General features: G+C 35.4%; 1 long non-coding RNA gene across 1 annotated transcript; it reads left to right on the top strand.

The window, feature by feature from the left end:
- Positions 1 to 258: 258 nt before the first annotated feature.
- Positions 259 to 9,046, top strand: LOC124447039. Its single transcript, XR_006948588.1, has 9 exons — positions 259 to 441; positions 1,799 to 2,007; positions 3,814 to 3,923; positions 4,331 to 4,421; positions 4,999 to 5,221; positions 6,395 to 6,469; positions 6,595 to 6,702; positions 7,453 to 7,567; positions 8,140 to 9,046. It is a non-coding gene; the product is annotated as an uncharacterized LOC124447039 (long non-coding RNA).
- Positions 9,047 to 10,773: the final 1,727 nt, after the last annotated feature.

The raw sequence follows: 10,773 nt of genomic DNA, 5'->3' as shown, positions 1-10,773 counted from the left end.
CTTTATTTATATTTAGTTTACTTTCACTAATAAACCAGTTACCGACGAACTTCTAGAGGTAAACCGTTCTTACATGTAAATAGGTTTTTCTCAGTTGTATCTTCATGCTATTTTACCAAGATAATAAAGACTGGGTTGCGTGTTCAGTGTAGATGACTGCAGTATAAGATAGTCTATGCGTTAACCTCCCCTTCCCCTCATGAAGTACTCCTATTTCAAATGGAAACACGATCTTTCATCAACTTGAATTTCTAATATGGCAATTTCAACTTCAACTGACTTGTGAAGTTGATTACAGGATACAGCTTTAGCTGTTGGTTTTCTTTAAGACCATTTGCACAGAAACTGCGATCTTGAGCAATCAAAGTAATGACAGCTGATTTTTTATGCGATGCTAGTGCAGTGATATACGTTGGGGAGTCGGGACCCATTCCAATGCAGGTGAACGGTAAACTTTTACATCATTTACATAGTTTGTGTGTAGGAATACTTTTGTTGATTGTCTATAGCTTTGTATAGCTGCATGCCGATAAAAAGTAAGAATTTTTGAGTAAAGAAGCAGAATAACTCTCAATAATAATGATTTTTGTTATCATATATAACGATAACTAACACAATATATTTTATATCACCCCAAGAGGCAAAATGACAATTGACATTTAAGAGAAATCCAAGAGCAAATAATCCTAACCCTAATTTTCCCTTTTGCAATATATTTGCACTTCGCTCAGTCTAACACCAGGTGACTGTACTTGCCAACTGCTGGTTATGGGTCAGGGCTATAGAAGTTACTTTTTTGTAACTTCTTGCAGTTTCAGTTAACATTTTCGAAATTGAAACTAGTTTCCAGTGAAAGTTTATTCAGTTAGAAATTTTTACTACATACCATTACAAAGTCACAGTAAAACATTAGTAAATATTGTTTCGCAGTTATTTATGATATTTTTCACTTTTTTCCTGCTAGAAATTTCCTTTAGTATGTTGATAATGGTTATATTATTTGCATATGAACCATAATCAGCTTCCAGAATCTTATACATAAAAAATTACAAGGTGCAGGCAATGGTGTGCTCGATTCAATAAATTTGTCTAGTTTGAAATGTATGTTTTTAAGCAATGAAAAAGTTGCAGAAAAGTAGAGTGGTCGATTCCCACTAGAGTAATGCATTATAGTTTCATTTTTTGAAAAATTTTATCTAGTTACAGTAACGCTGACTTCAGTGGAAGTGAAAGATGTAACTAGTTACCCATGAATTTGCCATGAAAAGTAACATTAACTTGTATAACAGATTAATTTTTTCATGTACAAAAAATACTAAAATTGTTGTTTCCATTAATGCCGTGCTCCTAGTTCAAACACATTTTGCATGGCACTATTCATGTTAGCACTTCACAAGAGTTTGCCTAATGATAGTAGAAAAGTACCTCCCTCCTGAAATGGCAAAAATATTCAGGTCTGGTCTGGTCAAATAACACCTCGAGCAACTTCATTCATCATTTATTTTGAGATTTGTGAAATATGGAATACCATTGAAACTATTTGCACTGTGATCACACACTATTTACTTCATTGGCATTCATATCCCTGGATATTAGAAGCGAGCGTGAATGAAACAGTTGTCTCTTTAGAACTCAAGGAATCTAACTTTTCACAAAATTTCAAATGATTTACTAAAAATTTCTTTGGCTGTCGAAGAGTGATCAGAATAGTTTGCCAATGACAGTGAAACGGAGTATTCGTATGTTTTGAAAAGCACTAGTTGAATTATTGTTAATAGCATAGTTTTCCATTTGACAGGGATCAAGATGCTTTGAAGAAGAATATGTGAATTGTGAAAACGCGATAGTCTCTATCACGGTGGACGGGGATTCTCTAAAGAATGAAAACGGTCTTCTCTCAAAAAAAGAATAGTTCTTGATTCGCTAAAAGATATGGAAAGATACGCGACAACTCCTTCAATGGATGGATCAAATGAGATAGAAGAATTAAGGATTAGATTGAAAGCTGTAAGATTCGTTTGATATTCAAAGCTAAGCAGAAGTATAGAGAGATAGTTGCTGCTTGCAAATTTGGTCATATGAGACATTGTCAGAGCGATGAAAACTGACTCTTCAAGGAAGTGTCTTCATTTTCGAAAATTTTCAGCGGAGACTTTCTTTTCAGCGAATGTCCAAGTTAGGATCTAAGTGACCATTTCATAAAATCTCAAAAGGAGTGTCTCCAAGACTCAATAATTAACCGATAAAGCCTTTTATGCATCCAACACTTATAGGCCAAAGAACCAATTGTTTCGGTTTTATTTTTTCGTTTAACGGCCGCAAATTGTTTAAGGAAACGCTTCGAAAATGATGTCGGGAGAATAGAATACTCTATTTTGCATTTAGCTTAGTACAAAGGGTAATATCACAAATCTGTTAAAACTCGTACGAAACTAGGTAATATCACAAATCTGTTAAAACTCGTACGAAACTAGGTAATATCACAAATCTGTTAAAACTCTCATACAAAACTAGGTAATACCACAAATCTGTGAAAACTCGCACGAAACTAGGTAATATCACAAATCTGTTAAAACTCGTACGAAACTAAGTAATATCACAAATCTGTGAAAACTCGTACAAAACTAGGTAATACCACAAATTGTGAAAACTCGTACGAAACTAGGTAATATCACAAATCTGTTAAAACTCGTACGAAACTAGGTAATATCACAAATCTGTTAAAACTCGTACGAAACTAGGTAATATCACAAATCTGTGAAAACTCGTACGAAACTAGGTAATATCACAAATCTGTTAAAACTCGTACGAAACTAGGTAATATCACAAATCTGTTAAAACTCGTACGAAACTAGGTAATATCACAAATCTGTTAAAACTCGTACGAAACTAGGTAATATCACAAATCTGTTAAACTCGTACAAAACTAGGTAATACCACAAATCTGTGAAAACTCGTACGAAACTAGGTAATATCACAAATCTGTTAAAACTCGTACAAAACTAGGTAATACCACAAATCTGTGAAAACTCGTACGAAACTAGGTAATATCACAAATCTGTGAAAACTCGTACGAAACTAGGTAATATCACAAATCTGTTAAAACTCGTACGAAACTAGGTAATACCACAAATATGTGAAAACTCGTACGAAACTAGGTAATACCACAATCTATGATAACTCGTACAAACTAGGTAATACCACAAATATGTGAAAACTCGTTGCAAAACTAGGTAATACCACAAATCCGTGAAAACTCGTTGCAAACTAGGTAATATCATGACGTTGGCTTACCCTGAATTGTCAATTCGTCATGTTCGTAATTGAGTTAATACGTTTGTAATGTTTTTCGTTTCAAAAAATAACCAAAACCGAAGTTTTTTCTGCCAGAAAAGCTCTAATTCTAAGAAAGAGTATCCATTTCTAAGAATCTCCAGAGAAGTCTCCATTTCATTGACGTAGAATCTCCAAGGGAGAGTCTCTTTCTTAAAATCTCCTAGGAAGCGTCTTAATTTCAGTGATTTCGAAGGAGAGTCTTCATTTCAATAATTTACTGGGGAGAAACCATTTTGGATAATCTCAAAGGGAGGATATCCATTTCAAAAAATTTCATAGGAATGGCCTATATTCAAGAAAGAGTAGCTTATTTTAGAAATTTTTCAGTTCTGTTTGTGAGTGACAAGAGATCTGATTGCATCATTGTAATTCTCAAGCTCACGTGAAAAGCCATTACGGTCAGATGGATGAATAGATTTGTAGAATAGAGCCGTCGGGAAATTAATTGCGGACAAATTACAATGTCAACTTTTACAGGCGCACGAACTAAATCAATTGCAAGAAAAGAATTTTTCGACGTTAATCAAGGACTTAGAACATAGGCTTGGCCAAGCGATAACCAGTCGCGACGAACTATTAAAATTAAGGTATTTATCACCATCTGTAAATATGGCCATTATTTGTGAACGGTTTTCACGAAACGCTGCAACGAAGGAACGATTGCGGTGAAGATTGAATGTTGAGAGGGAGATAAAAACAAACTCTTATAAGACATAGCCTGGAACACGAGAACAGTTCTAAAACAATTAAAAGTTTCGTAGATGCGTGCATGCCCTTTTGAAATTAAGCATTTAAAACGGAAAAATGTTTTCAAAAAGTAAAATTTTGTAAAGTTATTTGAAAACAATTGGTTAATGACTTCTCCCTCGTGTAGTGTCTTCCTTTGCTTTTGTTATTGGTTAATCCTCCCTAAGCACTTGGTACATAATATTATGTTTCTGTCCGACAATAGTTTATTCTGTTGGCACTGACAACATGTTCAATCTTAATACAGACAGCAAGAATCACTGAGACAACAACAGTTGATTTATCATTTGCAAACAGCGTTACAGCAGTCAAAGCAGACACTGGAGCAACGTAACCATGTAAGTTGTAGCTTGGCTTTGCAGTAGGTAGAGCTTTTCCTCGCGTATGGGAATTGAATTGACGACGAGCTTTTATCATTGAAACAACACGGCATAAAGAAGAAGCAGTTTCCGAAAACATGGAGGTTAAAAATGAGCGTTCTCCAGCTTAGATATGTAGAAGATAAATATAAGTAAAAAACACTAAAGTGTTGCTTTAGCTATCATGTGTAACATTTGCCAAATCGTGCAAAAATTGAGAACTACGACTTCATATATATCTGCCTGTATTTTACTCTGTCTTCTATGAAATGCCGTAACCAGACTAAACGTTTTAGTCGTTCTATATGTAAATTTCGTAGAATTACCATTATCCATGTCTTTAGAAATATATTGCTTCCTGTGAGTGAACGGAGAAATATTTGCATAGCTGGGTAAATGTATGGATTATCTACGTCACTGCTACGTCACTGCTTTTCTACATTATCTGTTTTGTCAACCCAAAGAGGAAAGATGGCGGTGGATGAGATTTCTCATTATTCCCCTCTACTGTTTACAGAATTTTCCTTACCTAATTCTTTTTTCTTTACACATTAAGGAAATATCTCAGTGCAAAGGTAAGCACTTTAAAACGCAGATGGTGTTGATTAACATTCATAAACTGCTGAGGAACGAAGAAATAGAACCTGGAATAGAAACTGCGTCGGGTCAAACTTCATTAGTTGACAATGAATTGCTGGAAAAGCATCTTTGCAAAGAAATCTTGGAACGGTTTAGACAGGACGAAAACAATTGCAGACTTGAAAGATGATCGCTTGAAGGTATACGAAAGGACTTAAAGTGTTTATCATCGTGCAGTATATAAATTGAGTGCCTAGAAGCAGAAAAGAAAGCAAGGTTTTGTGTCAGGATTAGTGATTAAATTTTGATATTCTTAAGATAATTGAACCAATATGCGATTTAAGTTTTGATCAAAAGTGAAATTTTTATTTTGAAATTGGTGACTCAACCTTGTCTATACATAACTTATTTTTCAAACTTCAATATCATGCTCTCGATAGCTACTGTCTCCCTAATGAAAGGCACTACTGCAAGCCTGCATATGTTGCTCATGTTCGACACTCCTCCTAAATCGATTTTAAGAATATTTGCAAGATATTTGATTGGTTGAAAATTTGTCTTTATTGACTTTACTTTATAAATGTTTTCTTTGATTTTTTGCTCAAACGATGTCGTCAAACTATACACCGTGCGGCATCTTGAACTTATACTGCGGTTTTTTAGGAAGATTTCGCCAAACAGCTTTATTGTTACTCGTGCTCTGGAGGGGCACGAGTGGAGATGGCTTTTGGTGTCGAGAAATCGACTTTGTTGACAGAATGCATTGCGCTTTACAATATGGCGACTGCAAGAGTGACAAAATATAATTCTTCGACAATAAAACATTGAAGCCGTCCTTTTACAAACAATACGAAGGATGCGAAATATATACGCAAAAAAGACAAGGCTACGCTACAACCTATAGCATGGTGCAATATATTCTTTTAAATACCTATATGAAAGCAAGAAATATTATCGATATTTTGACTTTGTTGTTTACAAAATTTTACAAAGTACGAGTGTACGCCTGAGCAAGCGTCTAGTTTTCTATAAACCTGTACAATGCAGCTTTACGTTATGAATGTGCTCTCCTTTTTACGTCTTATCCGGCGTGGTAATCACCCACTTCTAGGCCCGAAAAACCCATAAAGATAAAATTTTCGTCATATCAAATATATTGAAAATGTTCCTAAATTCGACTCAACTATCTAAAGAAGTTATTTCCTTTACATGGGCACTTTGACATTATGCACGCGGTACATGCAAAGTTACGATATTATTTGTCTTACTTCAGAAGATTTTTGTTTTGAAGAGGCGAACACCAGAAAGTTGAAATGAAATATGACTAATACTTTACTGCTGTGTATGAGATTCTAGTTTTATCGGATTTTTAGTTCGAAGAAAATGAAGGACTTGCAGCATGCCAGCGAGTTGGATAAGACAACTCTTGTTCACGAATACGAGAACAAGTAAGGCTTTTAATGATCCTCTGAAAATGAAAATGCGACGCTAAAGTTTGATTCAATTTTGCCTTTTATACAGTTGAACATCTACGTATTGGCTACAATTATTTTGGTATTTCCAATCTTTATAGATGTCAGAAAATGGAGTCGGACCATGCAAGGTCCCTTGACATAGCTGAAAGAACCTTGATGGAACGTAATCGCAACGCGAAATTATTATTAGAAATAGAAGAAGTCAGGTTTGTGTTGCAGAAACCACGCGATGGAATGGAAAGGGCTTAGAAAGTGGCGTGAGACCAAGCAGTGATGTTTTTGATAATTTTCCATAGTGTGTCTGAGATTCATTCCGAGACAATTTTAAACACAACACAACATGACCATGTGAAGAAACATTGACTGTTTGTAGTTAACATATCCTCGTTCCAAACTGATTAGCTGTATACCGATTAGTCTCAATAGAATGCGCCCGGCTACATTCAAATTAAGTGACCTTAAGGGCGGCTATTTTCGGTGGGTTGCTCAGTTTCAAGTTGTCATTTTCATCATCATTTGACTCCAATGGCTAGCTCTTAATCTACGTTGTATGAACGGTATTTTTGCGTTCAAAGTTGTGTAATCTTGTGGTAGTTCGCACAAATGTACATCAACCTTTTATTTTGTTAAAAGTATAAATGTTGTAAAGCAAGGTCTATAAAGAAGGCGGTTACTTTTGTGATTCTTACTAAATGTTAAAAGAGGCACAAAGCGACTATTTTCGACGAGGCGGTTACTTTCAGGTGGAGGCTACTTTTGAAACTCTACAGTATCTTTGATAATCATTGTAAATTACTTCAAATTTCTTGTCTAACTTTGCAGCAATTCGGCATTGATCTCACTTCACGTTTGAACTATAGGACGGACTTTTTTTCGTCGCAAATATATGTAGTGGTTTTTTATATCTTTTTGATGGAACTTGTCCCTTATAGTTTTTGCCTAACTGTGCTTCATAGGAAAGAACACGAGAAATGTATTAATGAAAAGGAACTGACGATTGCTTCTATGGAAGAGTCTATTGCTTCGTTGCGTACTGAATTGGAGCACACGATGAAACAGGATGACTTTCAAGTATTTATTTCAAATTTCTTTCCTTAAATGAAGTATTAGACAATCTCATCGCACGAAGAAATTTATATATTTATTTATTTTACAAGTCAGCAGTTGGCTGAATACTAGTATTTCCGCAATTTGAGTGGCTGCAGCAGCGGAAAAGATTTCACTATCTTTGATCGTGGTCGCTAATCCTGCAGCTAAATACCTGAGTGAAAAGTTGTTTGATTTGTTTTTTAAAGGAAATCGTTGGCCAACTTTTGATTACAATGATCAATTTTATGTGAATTTTGAGTTGTCCAAAGTAAAATGAACGGCGAAGTTTTGATTGTTTACTTTGTCGCCATCCTGGAATGCGACTTCACAATCTTACAAGACTGTTGCCTTCAACAAAACAAGAAAGAATAAAAACGTTATTTACCTTTTAGGTCGGTCAAGATAGGAAAATATTTTCCCTCGGTGTCAAAAGACGTCCCTTCATGGTCTGCAGCCTCGGGTCGTTTGGAAACTTCGGGAGAATATTTTTCTATACAGGACATACCATCTAGTAAATAGCATTCATGTATATCATGTACGTTTTGCTTTTATAGAGCGACAATTTGACATCTAATGAAGAATCACAAGGCGACTTGACGTCGATGAGTGGAAAACGAAGAGTTGAGGAGAAAACTACGAGAAAAACACTAAAATACAGCGGAGTATAGAGGCGCGTTCAATCTTTGGGGTGAAATAAAAGATAGAACATTAAATTTGGAAAATGTATGGAAAAGTAATGAACAACAAGAGCAAGAATATATTCGTGAAATATCTCCAGTTGAAAGATGATGCGAAGAAAGTAGATGAAAATATGCAAGTCTTGATTAAACAACATCAAGAAAACTTGGAGGAACACAAAAAGAGATGCTCGCTTTACAAGACGAGCTGAGTCGTGAACAGAAATTGTAAAATATGTCGAAAAGAGCGTAAAATTGATGGAAAAATTGGAAACTGTCGAAACAGAGAAATCTGTCTTTGAGGCGATGCAAATATATCTCGTGAATGCGACATTTTAAAAAGAAGAAATCATGAATGCGAAAACCAGAGACATGATTTGTCGAGTATTGTACGCGGAAACGTGGACGATTTGAATCGTGCTCGCAGGGTTATTGAAGACCTGCAAGGCAAGCTGGTCGAACGAGAAAGAAATTTACGAGTGTTCAACGAGCATGAAGTGTGAACATGACTGGAGTTTTGCATCAAAAGAACTCACCGGAGCGTCGTTGTTGCAAGAGCGAAAGCAAATCGTCGCATTTCTTGAAGAAAAAGTGCGTGAAAACGAGCAATTAAAGAAAAATTGCGATTCGTTGACGGAAAAACTCGAGTCTAATGTTCACGTTTTGACTAAAATGGAAGAGACCTGTCTTGCATTAAAAAACTGGAAGTCCGCTCGAAGGAATTGGATGTGATCATGGAGGATCGAAATAAAGCCGTTAAAACTTGGAAAACAAAGCAATGGAATGTAATAAGACTAAGGAAGAGAGATTCTTTGATGGTTCTAATGAACGGAAAACAGAATGAAAAGGATCAAGAGATAGCTAAGCTTTTGTCTTGTTTAAAAGTATGTACCGAAGATATTAATTCTCATTTTCCAGTGTATTTTAACACACTAATTAAAAAGAAATATGAATGACGATATGAAATAATACAGCGATGCAAAAGAATAATTGTCTTCATGGTCAAGGTAGGAAATTTGCCGGTCAACATGCATTTTCACCCGTCATTTGCTAGTTGACCAGTCGTTGGCTTGAGACGTGATACAGACGCTATCTATAGCGTTATGTTGGAATGCCAAACTTGATATGTCAATGGTTAGAAGTCGGACGAAATGTTGTTTGGTATATCTTTCATTATGAAAAATAGAAGTATACAGGCAACTTTATACTCTTGTATAAGTGGTAGTGAAAATATCTTTCACATTGAATGAACAATAGGGTTTATCTTGATCATGCTGCTGCAGTCAGGTCAGTTTGAATGAGAAAAAGGTCTCGGCCTTCTCTGGAGCAGAAGCAATGTGTTGAATTCTGTAGGAGCAGATGAGTATAAAAATTCTGACAACAAGGTTTCGGTCTTCTCAGGAGCAGAAGCGATGAGATGGAATTCTATTGTAGGAGCGAGATGGGTATAAATGTTCTGAGAAAAAGGTCTCGGCCTTCTTAGAGAAAAGTGCCTGGGGAACTTCTTGAACTTTGAAAAGGCCTGTCTTAACCCTTGTTCTGTGTCATTTCAAGATCAAGTAAACATTGGGTGGGGAAAACCAAGAGTTGAACTTTTTTTATAAAAAACTGTGCAGTACATTAACCTTCCCATTTGTTACTACAAGCATTTCCACACCAAGTCTTCTGTATGAGCTCGGCAGTTTTATTTCAATCATTCAAAATTTATATATTTTTGTTGTTAAGGCTCGCAGCGTGAGCTGGCTTTGACAAAAAAAGTTCTTGAGGCGAAAAAGGAAGCTAATCATAAAGGTATTATATAGTTATTAAATTTTGTGCACATGTGTTTTTATTGCTTATTTTTGGTGTTTATGACACCAAATTGTAAAACGAATTTATTTGATTGAATTGCAAAGAATATGTAAAATGACTTTATAACCTCATCACTCGAAATGACATCGTTATGATATCACAGAGCAAAATAACGTTATGAAGATCATCAATTTGCCACATTGAATGTTTTATGCAGTGCGGTGTTTGAAATTAAATGAAGATATGATCTTTGCACTTTGCTGGACAATTTAAGCAATCGTCTCAGGAACCTGAAAAAATCAGGTGACTCAACGGGATCCCGTTCATTTAATTTTCCACATTGTTAGAACGTTTTATGCACAAATACAACCGTGCAATGAAGACATATGTGGTTTTGTAAAGGTGCAAAAGTTAGATATTGAGGGTGTACAAAAAAACCCTGAACAGTTTGAAAAACGTCTCGAAAGTCATTAGCGTGCAAGATTTTCCAAAAACTTTGCTGGAAATAGTTATAGTCGAACTTCAAATGCTTTAACTGACAGTAAAATTTTTGCAAAAAATAAAAATTTTGAAATGAGGTTGCTTTACCGTGAAGCACTTTTGAAATAGCTTGCGCACAAAATTGATGCAGCTAAAAAGCAATTGGAAGACATAAGGTTAAAACATGACGGATGTTGTTCAAGCTAACAAAGTTTTAGGAGATTTCACTTATGCGTACAC

This window comes from Xenia sp. Carnegie-2017, unplaced genomic scaffold (assembly GCF_021976095.1).
Source record: "Xenia sp. Carnegie-2017 unplaced genomic scaffold, XeniaSp_v1 HiC_scaffold_22, whole genome shotgun sequence".
NCBI lineage: Eukaryota > Metazoa > Cnidaria > Anthozoa > Malacalcyonacea > Xeniidae > Xenia > Xenia sp. Carnegie-2017.
Note: the sequence above shows the minus strand (reverse complement) of the source record. Positions and strands in the feature narration are given on the sequence as shown.